Here is a 19,895-nt window from a genome sequence, read left to right on the forward strand (position 1 = left end):
AGAAGTTTCAAAGCACTGGCCTTTTGATGAAGTTGTCAGAGTGGACCTGGTAAGATGGGGCAAAAGAACATGCAGCTCTGATCATGTTACCTGTCATGGGAATGAGTTCTGCATCACCTATGGTTTCTGGAGGTGCAAGTCCCCTAAATTCCTCTGCTTTCTTCCTTTTCAGACATGTGTCAGGTTGTATGCGGTATCTGTTTCAGGAACAATGTGTTTTACTGATCCTAATTTTATAAAACTCTTCTAACATATCATTGCTGTCTTGCCTATATGAAGCATGAAGGCTGTTGTTTTTTGATCTTTGTTCTCCAAGTTTAAAAGCATCTTGTATGTTAATTGCATGCTTGATTTTTTTTTCTTTTCATTTTTCCAGGTAGTGGAAGAGATATTTAAAGTATGTGAGGTACTGTACATCTTCTAGATTTCCTTTTGTGTATGCACAAATCTGTTGCTCAAATCTCTTGGTTTTGCCTTATGCAGATCAGTTTTGAGGCATATCCTCATTACCCAATGGCTTTAAAATAACAAAACAAAACCAAAAAGACAGACTAAAAATTTGTTCTTGGACAAGCATAAGAAATTAATTATGCTCAGCTCCAGTGAATAACCAAAATTAGTAGAGATTAAATTGGCCATTACTGCTATACATTTTTTTCTAGACCATGCAGGCGTGATTTTTTTTTCTATGAAACTCCTTTTAAATTATTTACTGCTGTAAATATGGCTTTGAGGAGAAAGTGTTTTTCAGCATTTCAGTGTATTTGCTGCATGACTGATGCAGCCTGACTTATCACAACATGACTTGTCATCAGAAAAGAGCTGAGAAAACAGAAGTGAGTTCCTTGAAGCTAAGGGCAGAGCAAGTAAAATGCATGCTTTTAAGAATGGCTTCTCTCTTCTCATCTTGTTCTCTTTCCACTTAAAGAAAAAAAGCCTAGCTTATAGAAACCAGGCAAATAGTAAATTTTAAATATGCTCCTGGATTTGGAGTCTGTTTTCTAGTGATCAGGTAAAGGAAAAAAGATAGGGGACATTCCATTGTTTTTTTTTTTTTTTTTTTTTGAGAGGTGTTAAACTCTTAATAAAGAAGGAATGCTGATAATTAGCAAAATAACTATAAAGGTTGTACATTCCAAATGCTGTTGCAGTTTCACTGGTCACTTTTAGTAGTTTGAAGGTTGGAAACATTAATTTTCAATGATCTAGCCTATCTAGATTGTTTATTAGCATTCAATTTTTATATTTTTTTAATAATATGTTTTGTTAGTTTCTGTTTTTATGGATGTTCTTCTTTGACTAATAAACTTAGTGGCAGTCAAAAATAAAGCACAAATAAGAATATGTTCTCTATAGTCAAATAAAAGTATTTAGTAATTTTATACATATTTAACAGTGTGAATACACAGAGGAATATAATTAGTTTACTGGAGTTGTACTGCTAAGCTCTTGTAGGGCAAGGTAAGAAGACAGTGATTAAATAATTGTTAACTACTGTCTTAATGAATGAATTCTATATTTGCTAAGAGTGAGTTTATCTGAATGCTACTTATATTGAAAACAAATTTGAAGCATGTTTGAAGTTATTTCAAGGCCTCAGAGTGTTTAACGAGAGATACTTTAGTGCAGTCACAAACATATCACGTTGTTTTTATGTTTCAAAACACGGTCTGTGCCCTAGTCCTAAGTACTCAATATAATTTTTGCTGGCTTTCTGCTATTAATGTGACAAACAAAAGTGAGAACTAAGGTAGGATTCTAGTACAAGGCACCACTAATGGTAGACTGATATGTAACAGCATAACTTCAAAGTGAGTGCTGTATTATTTTAGAAAGCTATTTTCACTTCAGGATGGGAGAGAGAGGATGAGTAGCGACACAGTGAGTCCAAGTCTACCATGATGAAAAAAGCAAACTACTGAAAAGGAAGCCTAAAGAGATGTAGCATGAGTTCCGTAACCAACACTTCTATATGTTTGCCGTATTTTGTGGATCATACAGTGTGAATACATAAAATTTCTCTTCCTTCCAAGAAGCAGTGGGCACAGCGGACAAATAAGGAGGAGATTTGGTCCAGATAACCTCTAGAGGTTCCCTTCCAGACTCAACCATTGAGTCGTTCTGTGTTTGCATGTGCTTGAACTTTACTAGCATGAATCTAAAGACAAAAATTATTTTTATTATGTATCACTCAGCAGCATTTTCTAATATATATGTTATTGTAAAGATTATATAATCATAGAATAATTCTTAGTTGCTATTCAATTACAGATGAAGAATAGCAGGAAAAATAGTTTACCACAAGACATAGTTTACCAAAAGAGCTTATATTAGAAATATTTTTCAGTTCAGTTTCGTCTCGGTGCTGGAATTGAAATATGTTATTTGCTAGTTAAGGGAATTAAAAGAAATTGGCTTAATACTATTTTATAATCTTTTCTCCATTAGTTCAGTGACTTAATATACTAAAAAGCATGTCAGTCGTCAGGAAAAATTTAAGAATTACCTCTTTCAATGGATGTGCTTGTTTTTCTGTGAGTATATCTTTTGTTACTGAAGTCTGCCAGCTGCCTGCTATTTTTTAAGGAGTTCTAGTGTGTCATTGGCTAATAGTTGCCTTGAAACTTAAAACAGATTCAGAGTTAATAAGGATAAATCTTGGTCTGATCCTACAGATGTGTCCTTTTGCTTACATAGTGCAAACACTGAATATCAGCTGTAGAAATCTTATTAAACTGTGTAAATAAAAGAGAATACATTTGGACTAATGTTTAGTCAATCTTCCTTAAATGAAATGGAAAAGGTACCTAACTCAAATTTAGTATAAGGTGTTATTGAATTTGTATTGGGAAGATGAAACAAATTGTGTTTTGATTTAATGTGGGTTAATTTTTTCATTGAGTCTGCTGGTATGGCTGAATTAGTAGAGATTAAATTGGCCATTACTGCTATACAGTAATGATAAGAGCATGCAAAAAAAAATCCCACTCATTTGTTTGTATTTCCAGTGTTGTAGTAGAGATCTGGGTTTTGCGTATTTTATTTTGCAGCTGGAAGATATTTTCTTTTGGCTGTGTTGCTGCTTGTTTTGTGTCTGGCAGCTCAGAAAGTTCAGGCAGTTACTCTTCACCCTTATGAACATGTTCTTTTCTGAGCTCTGTGACTTCTCAGCATGGTTATAGCCAACCTAATTTGGTTCTATGAAATAAGCATCAGCAACATGTCAAACCAATGACTCTTGAAAAAAATACCACTAAGAACCCTATTAAAAAACATAAAAATGTGTCACCTGAAAATATTTATTTTTTCAAGTATTTTGAAGTGTAATTTTTTTTTTCAGGTTTTATTTTGTCTCGGTGCAGAATATATGTCTGGAAAATGTTTGGGTTTTTTTTCCCCCAAAGGTTTCATCTAGCTTGAGGCAGGGATAGAAAAAGAAAGGAAAAATGAAAGAACATGACTGAAATACAAACACAGCTTTGAAAACAACTGTAATAGTTTTACTTGTCCCAGTGTTTTTGCAGAGTTAAGCCTCCCTTTCGTTGTCTATACTTTATGTGTCTTATCACATGAGTGGCATCTCTTGTTTCTTCAATACTCTTCCTCCATTTTCCTTGAAGTGGAGAAGAAACATTTGTTCATTAAATACTTTTCAGCTTGCTGGAGTGGTTTGACAATTTTTATGTTGTAATAAGTAGGAAAGCTTGGTTTAGGAACCATCTGCAAGTATATGTTTTATTTTCAGACACTGCAGATAAATACTCATAGAAGTATGAGTATTCTACATAATAAGACTATAATAAGTAAATGTCTAATAAGAGACTAGTAAGTAAATGTCTTACTCATTTAAACAACCATCTTAGGCTCATCAGTTCCTTATTTCATCATGTCTGCATATCAATTAGGCAATTTGGAAAAAGTAAGATCTCTTGGAAGAGATTGCTTAAGCAATTTATTGGCTGCAACTTTCTTTTTGAATATAAATGACAGTGCTGAGTAGCTATGATTCTATGATTTTTTTATGGGATTGGTGAATTCATCTCTGGTGTGTTGAAATGGTTGACTCCTATCGGTTGCATGTTCCTCTAACAAGATTATGGGAACGTATTGATGATCACTGAATTCCCTTTTCCTGTTAAAATGTCATTATTTTTTTCTGTGCTAAATTTCACTTAAACACATTAAAAAATGGAAGTCTGAAAAATGCTCTACTTCTCCAATACTCAAAAAAAAAAAAGGCTAAATTATTGTGATAATTAAAAATATTTATCTTGATATAAAAATAAAAATATTTATCTGTGTGAGAATGTCTTTGGCACTCCAGAAGTAAGATTTCCAAATTTGCAGTATACAGGCTGAGTAATTAGGCCTATAGAAACAGAGCGTTAAATATATTTGAGAGGAGGAGAAAAAGGAATCAGTTTCGAATACTTAGTGTAATCCACAAAGACAAAGCTGCTATCTTCCAGAGAGCATTGACTATGAGTCCTGGCTATGCTTTACTGCACTCCTTGTGGGACTTGCTGAGGTAGGCAGCTGTACAGTGTACTTTTGCATCCCATCTGTGTTGTCTAAGCTTAACTGGTGAACAGAATGACCTGATGTTCATAAAAACTTAAGTCGTTTTCCAGGAACTTAGTTGTTCTATGCTAGGGTTGGTCCACTGTTAGAGACAATAGTGCTGGGTCAGGGTGGTGTTCCTGAGGCTGACCTCTGCCTCTTACTTGCCCGGCTTGGCAGTGCCCTTCAATAGTCCTGCTGGAGTTGGTTCATCTGGAAAGGGGTGTGATGACACACGCCATCTGGAGGGAGTTGCAATAGGGGGCTTTCTCTGTGGAATTTCTGACTTGAAAGTCAAAGAGCAGACAGACCTTGCACAATATATGTCCAGGTAGGTTTTCAGGTCTCCTGAATTGCATCCTCTATTCTCAATGCCACTGGAAGCATGATAGTTTTGCATATTCGTAGTGTAAGTGGTTTTGGCAGGAATACTCCAGACATTACAAAACATTCACAGAAGTAGGTTCTGCTCTGCATTTAGTTAGCTCCCTGGGCCAGCCAGAGCACTTTTGAGAGAGTTTACCAAAGCTGCTACTCTTCACAAAGCTTGTGATTTGCCTGAAAGTCCAAGTTTTCTGCTCAGCAACAACTAGCGTGCTCTTTTACCATTCACTGAGTGCTGTTTTAGGTGGTGTAGTTTGTTGGATTTTTTCAGATTCTTTTAGTAAATGAAGTAGAATAATATGATCTGTAATCTTTGTAATTGTCACTGATTCCTTCGTTTATATGCTATAGAGTATGTGTGAGCAAGATAGTGGTGAAGGAAAATGTTTACAGATAAACACACCTATTTCTCTTCCAGAAGTATGACTAGAGGTAGGTTAGCAGATACAAACTGAAGGACTTCTGTCTGTGCTACCAATGTGTGTTTTACTATTTAATCTCTTTGCAGAGTATTGCAGATGTTCAGTGCTTGATTTAGAAGGTTAGAGATGAAAAGGATGGCAGCCGTAATTAAAAAGGATTTATTTTCTGAACACAGTTTTTGTTTCTTCATTCCTTCCCTTGACCTTATGTCAGGGATGCTGAATACCTTCAATTTTCTCTTAAGTAAAATGGATTCATCTTCCAGATGCTCAGTATTTCTCAAACTTACTGTGATTTCCTTTTTTTTTTTTTTTTTTTTTTTTAAATCATGTATGATAGTGGTTGAGATAGAAATGTTAATAGTAATTTTGGAGAAGAAACTACTTCTTCTTAGGCTAATAAGCATTTTAGAGATAGTGCCCTGGCCTGTTTGACCAAAGATATTGAGTTAAAACAAGGTATTTTAATGCCTGAATGCCTGGCTTTGTTCTGGTTTTTTTTTAAGGTTTGGCAAATTTCACATGACTTTCAGTAAATTGCCTTTACATCATTGTCATTTTCATCTTATTTAATAAAACCTGTTTATTCTTAAAATAAACAAAATAAACTCGCTTATCTCACTTCAGAGAATCACCTTTTCTTTAATTAAACTTCAAATAGCATAAAACTGTGGAACCTATATAAAATAATCTTTAACTCGTTCTCTTTGCTATTCTCTTCTTTGACCATGAAAAATAAAAAGACTTATATGCCTTAATCTTTTAAGTTTGCAGGACTTCATCTGTGCAGTGAACACCTAAACTCTTCAATTACGAGTCAATATAATCTAAATTTCACAGATTTTTAGAATTCAGAAGTGTTCTGAAGTCTGCATAGTCTGTGAGCAAGTCCTTATTTTTATAGATTTCATGCTAGAGGAAAGAACTGAGGGGCTCCATTGGTCCCAAAAGCTGTTTGTGGGCTTGAATGATGAGAGCAGCTTAATGTAAGAACTAATTTTTCATTTGCCTGGTGGCTGCATGATGAAGAAGCATCTCAAAACAGGAGTTTCCTAAATGGAAAAGGCATTTTTAATCCCTGACTGTGGTGGCTTGACCGTAGTGGTCTGTTAGGCAAGTGCCCACCAAGCAGTTCTATGACTCCCGCGGGAATAATCTTAACTGTGTTATTGCAGAGGCATTATCAAGATTGCTGAGGAGCTCAGTTTGGTCAGTTTTGGTCAGTGACAGGTGTGTCTTGAAGCTGGCAGGAACTGCCTGTTTCAAATGTGGGGGACACTTCTGGTGTCTTCTCACAGAAGCCCCTTTTGCAGCCACCTTGTTACCAAAACCATGCATGTAAACCAATACACTTACAAAATGCATCACAAAAGGAAAGAAGGTTCCTTTTTGGTAGCAAGCTAGTTGTTATAGAGCTTCCTTTACACTGTGACTCAATAGGGAAATAAACAGAATCAGAGAATCATAGAACATGCTGAGTTGGAAGAGACCCATAAGGATCATTGAGTTCAACTCTGACATTTTGATCTATGGAAGAGCAAAATTCTGGTTTTGAAAATGCTATTATACATGGCAATTAGATACTAAAATTTTCAATTATCATTATTTGTACCTTATTTTAAAAGTTTGTTCTAAAAGACTATTTCATTAAAAATGCCCCACAATTTCAATTTTCTGTCTTGTAAATGAAATAAATGAGGTGAAATTTGGTAGATTTTTATTATTTGGCAAGCAAGACTCTAGGGCTGGCCAACCTAGGAGTTTATTAAATCATTATGTATAACAGTTTCAGCACTGGGAAATTAACTTTTGGTGGAGAAAAAGTCTTCTGCAGATTAGTAAACTGTTAGCATATATGTTAATGGAGTTTTAAAGCCATGACAATACATGTGAATTCTAATACAGAAGAGGCAGCTTCCTTCCACAGTTTGTGCATGGACTGGATCTGCTGTTAGTGCGAATTGTCTGGGTATGTGTAAGAATGGTCAGTGTCATGCAAAGTATTTTTTGGGGAAACCCTGGGACTTGTTTGTGGTGACAGTGTCATTCATTCTGCATGACCTGTTGCAAGCAGTGCAGTATCTCCCCTTCCATTTTTCTGCATTTCAGGAGAAGGCAGAAGAGAGAAGGTTAAAATTTGAACTGCAGATTATTAACAAATATTTTTAGCGAGTGACAGGGCTTGCTTTGGGTTTTGTTTTGTTTTGTTTTGTTTTGTTTTGTTGTTGCTTTGTTTGGTTTGGTTTTGTTTGGTTTTGGTTTTTTTGTTTGCTTTTTGTTTTTTGGTATATCACCATTAGGGTGGTGACCCTGCTCCACTGCTCAGCCTTAGTGGGGCTCCATCTGGAGTGCTGTGTCCAGTTCTGGGCTCCTCAGCACAAGGGAGACCCAGAGCAGGTCCAGTGAAGGGGGCAACAAAGATGATTAAGGGTCTGGGGCATCTCTCCTATGAGGAAAGGGTGAGGGACCTGGGCCTGTTCTGACCTGAGAAGAAACAGCTGAGAGGGGACCTCAGTAAGTATCTGAAGGGAGGATATTCAGAGAATGGATCCAGCCTCTTAGTGATGATGAGAGCTGACAGGCAGGAGCTGATGCGCAGGGAGGTCCACCTGAATATGAGGAAGAACTTCTTTACTGTTTGAGTGACCATGCACTGGAATAGATTACCCAGAGAAGCTGTGGAATCTCCCTCACTAGAGGAATTCAAGAACTGTCTGGAATCAATCCTGTGCCATGTGCTCTAGGATGACCCAGGATGTGCAGAGAATTTGGACCAGATGACCCATGTGGTCCTTTCCAACCTGACTGATTCTGTGATTTGCAAAATATTTTCAGTTCTTTGGGTTTGTTTGATACTCATAATGCAGATCCAATTTTGCAGCTAGATTCAGTACTTACGACTCATCTTGCTCAGCAGATGTATTTGTGAATTAATTTCATTACTATTTCTTACTCTTTATATCTTGGTATGTAATATTCTTAAAAAAAAACTCTCTAAAAAAATCAGTATTTGTGTGAAAAAATGAAGTATTGAGCCTTTTTGGTGAAGTATTCAGTCCCATTTGTTTTTTATAGGACAAGACAGTGGGAAGCTTGGCAAACAAGCATAACTTAATTTGCTTTCAAAGATGTGAATGCCTCTTGAAGTGAAAAGATCCACTCTGTTGCAAATCTAAAATTAGATTATGTATAATGTATTCAAATCTGACAAAACACAATGGCTCCATGATGAGTGTCATTTTGTTGATATGAAAATTATTTTAAAATCCCTTTTATGTGGGCTTTTTTATTTAAGTTTAAGCTCAGGTTGAATACCTCAGACAGTGTAACTCTGTTCTCTGATGGATTTATATAATTTTTATCTTAAAATAAAATAAAAAGGAAGGGAAGTGAGGACGTTATTCCAGTATGTGCAAACTGCTGAATTCTTGACACAGCTTCCACAGCTTTAACCCATGAAGATTTTCTAACTCTGCAATGAATGAAAGAAATTAGAGGCAGCCGAGCTTTCTACCTGACCAGGCATTTCTGCAATGGGTCTGCTCCTTGTCAGACCACTTGGAAAATTTTTACTTGTATTTTATTTTTACCTTTTTTTTTGTCTTTATTTCAGGTTGTTTCATGTGGCTTGGAAAAGCTCAGTCTCTTAGGACATGTTAACCGTAATACAGGTGCCACAGGAACAGACTCAAACCAAGTCCAGGCCAAAGCAGGCATAGTTATGGGATGCTGCACCACTTAGCACATCTTGTTGGCTTGCTTCTGAGCCTTCTGGGAATTTTCCAAACAAAATATAGCAGATCTGTGACACTGCAGATTTAAGTAAAATATTGCATTCTTTGGTACAAGATAACCATATCTTCATTCTCTCTATTGCAGTACAGCATAGTTTACTGAGGCTGAAAGCTCTCCTCCCACTATTTTAGGTAGAAATTGAGAAAATGATGCATCTAGTGGGAGTACCCCCTAATTCAGACATGGTTATTCAGATCTGATGCTTAGTCCAGGCTTACTGTTAATGGCAAAAGAAATTTAAATACAAACATGCCATGTGGGCAATTCCACACCTGCTAATGACCTTGTTTATAATCTCTTTTCCTTTAACCCTCACATCACTTCTCAAATGCAGATTTTAAACTAAGATAGTTTGTTTTCCCCAAGATGGTTCCCTTTATACCTTTTTTTGGTATGGTGAGGCGGATATCTGAATGGATTACCCATGCCACAGCTTGAGCATGAGATTGATTGAGGGACAGAAAGTGGGTCATGTCAGTCTAGCCTGAAAAATATAGTAAGGATTTAGATGACCTGCTTTACCCAGTGTTTCAATTGTGATTTACTAAAAAAATTCTTAAAATAGATACTACTTAATTTTAACTTTGCTCTAAACAATACGTTTGCCAAGACAAGTATCAATGTAGATGAATATTAATATGTCCCCTCCTCCCCTGTTTATTAAAGAAGTGAATCAGGTCTCACATCTTAGAGTAATTCTATTAATTTAATGGCTTGTATTCAATGTATGTATTAAAAGGTGGACTTTGAGAGGGAAAAAAAAGTTCCTGTCCACTTGCAAATATGTGTATTTGTATCTGGGGCATCTGTGGTGGCATACATGGTAGTACAGCAGCTACACAATCTAGCATAGCAGATAGATTTACAGCTGTAGGTTGCAGAGAAAACAGTCCTAATTTTTGTATTACAGTTCCTAAATTCTATCATTAATTGCTTTTCCATATTTAATCTGAATACAGTAAAGTATGGATTGTAATTATTACTGGAAAATAATCATAAACCAAGCCTAGGTGAACAAAATATAGCGTGTATGGAATATATAGTTAGTATAATTACTCCATATATGTAGACACGATATTAACTTACAAATCAATTAGTACAGTTCTACAAGACTTTGTCTCAGAGACTTTATTTAAAAACACTCCAACTTGATAAATTAAATAAAGGCTGTGTTATTCATTGATACATTTTAGATTTGTATAAAATTATCTACATAAACCTTTATTTTAATAAAATCTTTATGTCATGTCGCTTGACCATAGGTCCATGCATATACATAAGGCACTAAGTCCTGCCTGAAGTAATTGTATTTCCGTAGCTTGTTAGTTTCTTGATTTGTCAGAAAGGAACTCCCGCAAATAATTTATTAGTATTTATAGTAAGGTATAAAACTAAGTTGACTGTGCACTAAAACCCACCTGGGAAAAGAAGATTATGTTTATATACCTTATGGGCTATATACCAGAGTGTGAGGTTCAAAATAATAATTATAATTCCAATTATAATAGGAAAAAGATACAGATGCTGAAGTGTATGAGAATGCATTGCATGACTATAAACCTTCAGCTTCTCAAAGTTGGATTAGTCATAGAATTTCTTTCATGGAAGTTCATGCAAACATCCCAGAAAAATGAATGAAGTGCTTGCTCTGTCACTTGCTTTGCATTTCCTTGAAAAAAAACAAACAACGAAACAAAAAAAACCTGGTTAACAAGAAGGACAGAATTTTTAAAATACTGGTTTTGTTTTAAGTGAAAGGCAGAAGGTCACTGTCAACCTGTCTGGGCTTCACTTGGATATAAAAGAATGTATTTGAAACTCAAATGTTTTGAGAATTAAGAGTACACCAATGCTAATTCCCTTACTTTTTCTGCTCTGAAAGTCTACCATACTATTTATATTTGATAATAGAGAGTTGTGACCTTTAGAAAACCTGATTTCAAGAAGGATAAAAAGTGGTATTAAAAGTGAAAGGTTTACTGCAAATACTGGAAGAAAGGCATACACTTTGGAAGCTAATGTTTACATAAAACCCCAAAATGTTACACTGGTATTTCTATGATAATTAATTAACGTCGTGCCGGGGTAATCATAATTCAAATGACTTGTATGTTTCCTTTCTAACTGCTGAATTCTGCTCTTTTTAATACTTGATGACTTTCATCTAGCCAACAGCCCTTCTGAAGATATTTTTGGTGCAGTACTTGATGAAAATAGATCAATCTTTTTTTTTTTGTAGAACCCCTCTTAGATTTGTATGACTTTTTTCCTTTTCCACACCTCTACAAAGACTTTCTATTAATTATCTCAAGTCCAAGTCAATGGCATTGTAAGACTTTTATTTTTTTTTTGAAGCATGTTATGACATACTAGATGTGATCTGAAGTAAAACTGATCTGAGGAGAGCAATGGCATAGAGTTTGGTCTTTCTTGACATTGGCCCAATGTTGTGTTGCAGAACAGAGTGTAGTGCAGAGATTTCTGAAGCAATGGAAACTCTAGTTAGTTGTAAACCTAATTTGAGTAAAACAGAAGAAACCTTCAGCCTAGACAAATCCCTTCATGTAATCATAAAATTAATTGGATTTTATTTTTTTTTAAATTTAAAACAAAGGGATTAGTATTTCAGAGGTGGCATACTATTTTTAAACTGGAATCATGCTTTGGTGCCACAGTGATAAGTTTTTATTAAGTGGGTAAAACAGAAAAGGTCTGGGTGTTATGGTATACAATGGAAATCCACTGTTTGTAGGGGTAGTCATTCGTACGGTTGTTCCTCCTATTGCTCAAGGCATGAGAAGATATCAAGGAAACTTCTCCTTGCCAGCACTGAAATGGTAATCAGAAATACAGGACAGCTCCATCAGAAAAGGAAACTGGGGGGTGTCTGGTGCCAGGAGCTGCTCGCAGCAGAGTCAACCAGAGGGTCAGACCACACTGCTTGGGGCTTCATCCCACTGGGGCCTGAGACCCTCTGATGATCCACAGCCCCTGGACAGTCTGCGCCAACACTTACGTGTCCTCCCGAGGAAAGGTTTCTGTACAGCCAGTCCTAACTTGTCATGTCCCAGTCCTTGACAGTTGTTTGTGTGGCCTACGTTGTTAATGAAAAATAGTCTGGCAACAATAATGAAAATCCGGTATTTATGTCACCAAAACCAGGCTATTATTAAATGGACCTAATGAATTTAATGTATTCAGCAATAGCGTTTCTTTGTGCATTAACATCCACTTATATGCATGCATCATTCCCTGTGATGATACTCATTAATAATAATTGCAGTACTTACAGGGTTACTCTTTCCTGCAACGAAAACATCACAGCTTGATCTAAGCATTAACTACATCTAGCAATAGGAGTTGACAGTGCAAGTAGGATTCTTAGATGTGGTAAGAGTAGGTTTGAAAAGAAGTGAAAGTGATATGTTAGAAATTATTCATTTGGAACACAGAATCCAGTTTTAGGCTGATTTTCAGAGGGGAAAAAACCAAGACGCCTCAGAGGATCAGATAAGATAGAGAAACCTGGTGAAATTTGTTGCATATAAAAGTGGAGATTACAAATAAAGAAAACATCTGTCAGGATTAGGGTGAAACTTTCAAATTGCAAATACTTATAAATGGCTCCTTTTTCTTCTGTTGTATAAAGTAGTGAAATTATTATGGAATAGAATTACTTATCTGTAGTTCTGGTTGATAACAGCCTCTGCCCCAGTGGATCACTGAGAAGTAGTTTACAGATAGGTATTTTAGTTTCAGTATTTTATTTATTTAATTGATTTGTTTGATCTTCCCGTGTGATTAGTTACTGAAGTTTAAAACAGCTAGGTTTATCTGTTTCTGTGATCTATGTCATAAATGGAAGACTGTGTGGTATTCTGAAAACTGGAGTAGCTCTAAAGAGGAATTTCCTCTTTTATTTTATATTCTTAAAAACCTGTGTCTGAGAGCAGAGCATTAGGTAAAGTAGTACAATCAAGTGTGGCAAGCAGTGCACTGCAGAAGGTTACTGTTACAAACATTAAACCCTTCTTGTACATTTTAACAACACTGAGAGCACAACGGAAGGTTTTAACCATTATGCCAACGTTGATCTATGCAACTGACATCAGCCACTTGCTAGACTTGTCACTTCTGGGCTCTTGCATGTTTTTAAAACCTGTGAAGTCTGTGAAGCATCTCTAGGTGCTGCCTCTCCCTGCTGCAACTGTGCCCAAGTGTCTCTGTCTCTCTGCAGCAGACCCATCTGGCTGCCTCTGGCTGCAGGGTCCTGGGATAACCTGTGGGCAGGGAGCTCAGAAGGGGCTGGCTGCAAGGTGTCCACAACACCTGAGTACATGTTCTGACTTCTGATAAACCAGTGGTTCCCTACCAGGAGCTAAACTGTCATCTAAAGTAACATGATTCACTATTAGTGAAGGGATCGTAGTTGTTCCATAGTACAAAAGGGATGCCTTTTGCTGAGATCTTGGATGTTGAGAACTGGATTTTCACCTTTTTTATCATGAGACTACTTACAACTTAAATGCCTTTTCAGTGATGCTGTGAAAATGTGATTGAATTGGAGTAGTTAATGAATTTGGCTTCTTACAGAATTTGTTATCTAGTCAAACAGCTAGGCTTAAACAAAAAAACAAATAAAAGAACTGAATAACTGTTCCAAACCTGAGAAATCTGTGACTTTTACTGGCTGGGGGCATTTTTAGTCTGATAATCTCAATTTTAGTTCTCATTCTAGAAAATGTCAGATAAATAGTGTGAAAATCAGTCATTTGTGCAACTTCTATTCAATTTTCCACCATTGGGAGTATTCAAACTCCACTTTCTGTAGCTGGGGGTTTTGTTTGTTTGTTTGTTTGTTTTTAAAGCAGGAGCTTGTGATTTCTGCTTTGAGTGCTCGGGTTTACATCTGGTTGGTCAGAAAGGTGCAGTACTAGTGTCAGAGAGCTTATTGATAAAAAAAAGATTAGAAGAAGCATGTGGAGTTGCTATAGCAAAGATCTGATACAGAGTCAGACTTGCCAATTGGCCAAACTAACTTTTTTTTTCAATTCTGTCTTGGTGTCAAAAGTTGATGAATAAAATATCTTGGTCAACTATGAAGCCCATAACAGCAAGTTAAGAAGTTAATATTTCATAGAGTCATGGAATCATAGAATCATAAAGGTTGGGAAAGACCTCCAAGATCTTGGAGTCCAACCTTTGACAGAATACTGCCATGCCAACTAAACCATAGCACTAAGTGCCCCATCCAGTCATTTCTCGAACACCACCTACCTGGGAAGCCTGTTCCAATGGTTGAAACATAATTTCTGTGCTTCAAAAGCTATCAATAAAAATGCTAATACATCTTTTGCTCTCCTTGTTGTTCATTTGAATCTTTAACACTTTTTGCTTGTTTTGGTATTTCTTCTGAATATTAAGATCTTTCCTCTGAATATTGAATAATAATATGTTTAAATTATTGAGGTGTTTGTTCTGATAGAAGCTGACTACCTTTTCTCTATTTCTAACAGGATGATAATACTCAGTACTTATATTAGATTTTCCATATTCTAAGTTTTGTAGTCATCAATTAAACAGATAACAACACTTGTTGGAGTTGGATTCACAGAATAACTTAAATGCAAGACATAAAAAATTGGAATGTAGTACTGTCAAATTCTAATGTTTTCATTTTAGTTCTGTTGAATAGAGTCTTTGCAGTCATGACTAATTCTCTAGTTTTGATTTAGTTTCTAATGGTAAAATTGAAATTTTGAATAACGTAGCATGCAAAGGATCTTTCTAAATTTTGGCTGCCATAGCTACCATCTCAAATGACTTTTTTTATTTCTTTTATTAAGATCAAAGTGGCACATTATTCAGAATTTTACTATAATTCACTTTACAGTCAAATGTGTATTTTAATATAATTTTCTTTTGTATTTTGTATATAACACAGTCACTTATCTCATCTTGCATTAGCATTTCCAGATATTGTTGCAAATGCAATATTTAAATGTGGATTGGTATGTCTGATCTGCTTGTTATTTGTTCAAAGGCAACGCACAACTGAGTTAGATGTTAATAAACTAGTTACAGTATTTCCATGTTCCATTGTTGTATTCAATTCCATTTCAGTATTTCCATAATTTTAAGCTTAATTGCAAAGTTTAAACCAGGAAGTAAAGTGTTATTATTTTTTATATAGCAAAAGATAGCTATAAAAGATAGCTATAGCAAAAAAATTCTTCTTTGTAAACTGGAGAGGGCTGCCCTTGAATAATTTTCAGGTAATTTTCATGTTTGTGACTGTTGTAAGTAAAAAACCCCACCATATTGTGGTTTAAATTATTTAACATGCGTATTTATAACAGAAGTTTCACATGGATCATTTATACTCAGTTTGGAGAGGGACAGTGATGCATAAAATGTGTTCATATTACAGTATTAGCATCTATGAAAATGTTTCATTTACAGAATACAACATAATAGGCATTTTGAAGGTCTGATGCTTTTCCTGTGTTGGTAATCCTGATTAAAGTAACATAAGTAGGAATTGACACAAGCTGGTGTAGTCTATTATGCCACTAATCCGTGGTTTAAGGGTTCCTAAGATCTTGTGCACATTGGTATGAAGGTACTTAGTTAAACCATCATGTAAGTGGTCTACAGATAGATTTCATTATGTCAGTTTTTGCTAAGTGTATCTTTTGTGTCCATGGGAGAAAAAGTTTTACAGGATGATTGAAAAAATATTGTCTGTAAGCAAAGACTCTGTAAGTAACCTGAAAAAACCCGCAGATAAATAATCTCTAGGGTATTTTGAAACGTTAAATAGATGTACATGGTCTATTAAGAGATGTATTTTATTTTTCAAGAAATAAAACTTTCATATTGATTAATAGACTAACAAAAATAATTGACAAACGCCTGTTAAGATTATCTCAAACTGTTGCAGTACTTAAGCACAACAAACCAAAGGGAGGACTTTCTGAAAGTTAATTAAATTTCTGTTAGTATTTGTAATCTCTGTAACTTTAGAGAAACCAGGTGTTGGAGGTACATGGTTTAAATATAAGTCATGGCATTTACTTCTATAATTAGGAGGTTGCCCTTTTAACTTAGGTCAATGTATCAACATCTATAAAACTGATTATACATGCTGTTTGGGAAAAAAACCCCAAGTTCTGCCATTGGAACTCATCAATCGATGCTCATCGTTTCTTGCCAATACAAATTTCAAAAGACGTTTAAAGTCTTGATAACACTAAGTGATACTATTAGAGGTAGTTGCTGGGTTCTTTGAAAATGTCAGATTTGTAATAGCATACCTGGCTTTTTTAAGGCAATGCTGTGACAATTTAAATTTTAACACTTGAGTTTCTTGGCCAGTTTAAAAGAAAAAAAAAACCACTCAAATTAGAATCAGATGGATTGATTAAGTTTATGGGCTTTATCACATACTTCAAGTAAGTTTTGAGGTCCTTATAAAACAAGAAGCTTCTTCACTGAAATCTGAAGAACATCTGTTACAGGCAACAAAGCCTGAGAACTACTTTGTTATAGCAGACACAAAGATCTAGTAGAAGGTTTTGACTAAACTTCTGTAATACATTTCCCACTAGTTTGGGAAATTAGGAAGCTGTTTGATATAAATGATGAGTTGGAGGCAGACATTTTTCTGTGGGAACTTGCTGACAATGACAGTCAGTTCAGCTGCTCCAGCACACGTGGACAGAGGGACAGATCTTCCCAGCTTCGGAGAGGGCTGATTGAAAGTCAGTATAAGTGATATAAGTGATATATAAGACTATAATGCTTGAAGGGAACAATTCCTATTGAGAGGCACCTAAAGGGAACATTTTATATTTTTGTATATATATTTTTGTTATTTTGTATTTATTGAGGACAAATACAGCAGTGGAATGAAACTATCACTCTGATTTCTGAAGAAAGGGCCATTTTCTTTTGAGAGATGACTAACTTTCTTGATAGCATTTACAACTAATGATGTAGATGTTCTAAAAACCTAACCAAACAAAACCTCTGGATTTGTTTTTGCAAGCTTGAATTCCTATAAAATGTGTAAAATTGTTATTTTAGAATGGCTAGAGCATGAACTACTGTTTTAAAAAATTATCAAAGTGAGAGTGAGCATTTTGCACTTGTCAGTGAACAAATGGAAGGAACATTTAAAGAAATGTCACCATATTGTGTCTTTGCACCTTTAACTGATTTCCATGAGTTTAATATAGATTTTTTTAATTGCTGCTTTCTCAAAGCAATTCTGGGTTTTAGTACAAGTACAGAAGGCATTAAAGTAAAACCAATCAATTTATTTAGTTCTACCAATCTATTATTCCTGTTCCTAAGGGCCTGCAAAGCCTTTAAAAATTGGGTTTTTGTTAAAGTAATATTGTGGAAATAAGGAGTAACTTTACACATTTTCTAGTTGAAAGTAATTTGGAATTTTAAAAATGATACACTGACATCACAACCAGGCCATGTGCTTTCTATATTTAAAGAACTGTACCAAGGCATTCATTGCAATTAGCTGAGATAATTTCTTCTGAGCTATAGATATATCTATATGGAAGATTAAGTGTTTTTTGGAAAGAAATTAGTGTATTTTATTTTACTAATGAATTATGAATGTTGAACTGTGATTAGCAGTGTAGTATGATTCTTCAACTAGTTAGAAGCTCAAAGATGGATACATCTTCTAATCTTAACTGAAATATACAGTGATTTGATCTGTTTCATACAATTTTAGACCTGTTTAAGATCACTCCTATGAAAAATTCAGTTGAAATTATAGTAAATTGCAATACATTTGTAGAAACATGATCAGATTTTTCTAAGCAACCTAACTAGGAATTGAGGATTTGGTACTGAGTGAAAAACTTAATATGAAATTGGAAAAGAGTATATGGGAGAAATCTGACAATGTGGTAAATTCTTATTTTTCCTGCAAGTATAAAATGCAGTTTTCTGTTAAAATGGAGAACTACCCTATCTAAAGCAGAACAAGGTGTTCTGTATAGCAACATTGAAAAGATCTTACGAAATTATGGCAGTGCTCACTCACTTCAGGTCTCTTTCCCCATACAGCATGGAAATATGGATAAATTCAACATGGGATTTGCTGGCCAAACCCAGGCCAATCCTGCATCCCAGCAGAGAATCAGCTGAACTGCAGCTCCATCAGGTGGTCACAGGCAACTGTCAAGGGTTTGAGAACTGGGGCAAAATACAGTTCTGTGAACAGACACCAAAACAGAACACCAACAAAGGGCAGTCAGAAATAGTTATGACATGGAGGAGGCAATACTAGTGTAAATCATAAGTTGGATGAGCAAGTTAGAAATACATTTTGTTGAGGTTTTTTGGTAGTGTGAGTTTTTTTTGTTGTTTTGTTATGGGTTTTTTTCCTGTTTCTTTTATTTTTTTACATTTTTGCTAGAGTATCCTATTTAGTTTTGATTTTGTCCTTAGAGATGTCACTGGCATGAAAAGTAGTGTGGCCAGCAGGTTGAGTGGGGTGATTCTGCCTTTCTACCCTGCTGTGGTGAAATCCAGCTTGGATTGATGTATCCAACCCTGGGGTCTCCAGCACAGGAGGGACATTGACCTGCTGGAGCGAGTTAAGAGGTGGGACGCCAAGATGATTAGAGGGATGGAGCACCTCTCCCATGAGGAAAGGCTGAGAGAATTGGAATTTTTCAGCCTGGAAAAGACAAGGCTTCAGGGTCACCTAATTGCAGCCTTCCAATACCCGAAGGGATCCTACAAGAATGATGGAGAGGGACTTGTTACAAGAGCATGTGGTGACAGGAGAAGGGGGAGTGGTTTTAAAATGAAACAGAGTAGATTTAGATTAGATATTAGAAAGAAATTCTTTACCGTGATGGTGTTGAGGCACTGGGACAGGTTCCCCAGAGAAGTTGTGGCTGCCTCATCCCTGGCAGTGTTCAAGGCCAGTTTGGATGAGGCTCTGAGTAACCTGGACTAGTGAAAGAAGTTGCTGTCCATGGCAGGTGGGTTGAAACTAGATGATCTGTGAGATCCCTTCCAACCCAACCCATTCTGTGATTCTACCAGTGAATGGCTGATATATATTGGTAAATCAAGTCTGTGCTGTAAATTCAGACCATCTGCTTCATGTTTGAAATTCTAACTTTGCAACAAGTGAAACAAAAGTGTTTTCATCATTTGTTTAACACTATCTATGAAGGCCGGGGCCCCCTGGTGGTCTAGTGGTTAGGATGCGGCACTCTCACTGCCGTGGCCCGGGTTCGATTCCCGGTCAGGGAACTCCTCCGGGCAGATGGAGCTCGTCAGCCCTGTAAGGCCATCCATCTAAGAGAAGGTCACCCTAAACAAACCTACGTCCTGAGGACCTCGCTGCCACCGTCCGAGCTCACTCGGCCCCAGCAGATGAACCTCAGGATTAAAGGGTGGGCTCAGTTCAGTGCACACTGTGTCTCACCTAAAAAATCCACTGCGCAGGCTCGAAGGGTAAAGACCTTTCCCAAATCTTCGTTCGCAGACTGGCCATGAATCTATGAAGGCCTCTTATGCTTTCCTACCTGTTTTCTCTGAGACACTCACTTTCTCGTGGAAACCTTAACTTCCCTTCAAATATTAAAGGAAAGGGAGAATGTCACTGTGAAGGTATTTGCTGGCCTTTCCTAGTTCTAAAGAGGAACACCTAGGGAAAAAAAAGATGCATATAGTGCATGTATGCAT

At 36.1% G+C, this 19,895-nt stretch overlaps 1 protein-coding gene and 1 non-coding gene across 6 annotated transcripts in view; both read left to right on the top strand.

Annotated features, from left to right (window-relative positions):
* Positions 1–19,895, top strand: part of PRR16 (proline rich 16) — a 147,146-nt gene that overhangs the window by 32,810 nt on the left and 94,441 nt on the right. The window lies entirely within an intron of this gene.
* TRNAE-CUC lies at positions 19,389–19,460 on the top strand. Its single transcript has one exon. It is a non-coding gene; the product is annotated as a tRNA-Glu (tRNA).

Source organism: Pipra filicauda, unplaced genomic scaffold (assembly GCF_003945595.2).
Source record: "Pipra filicauda isolate LSUMZ 115617 unplaced genomic scaffold, ASM394559v2 scaffold29_size4552773_pilon, whole genome shotgun sequence".
Lineage (NCBI taxonomy): Eukaryota > Metazoa > Chordata > Aves > Passeriformes > Pipridae > Pipra > Pipra filicauda.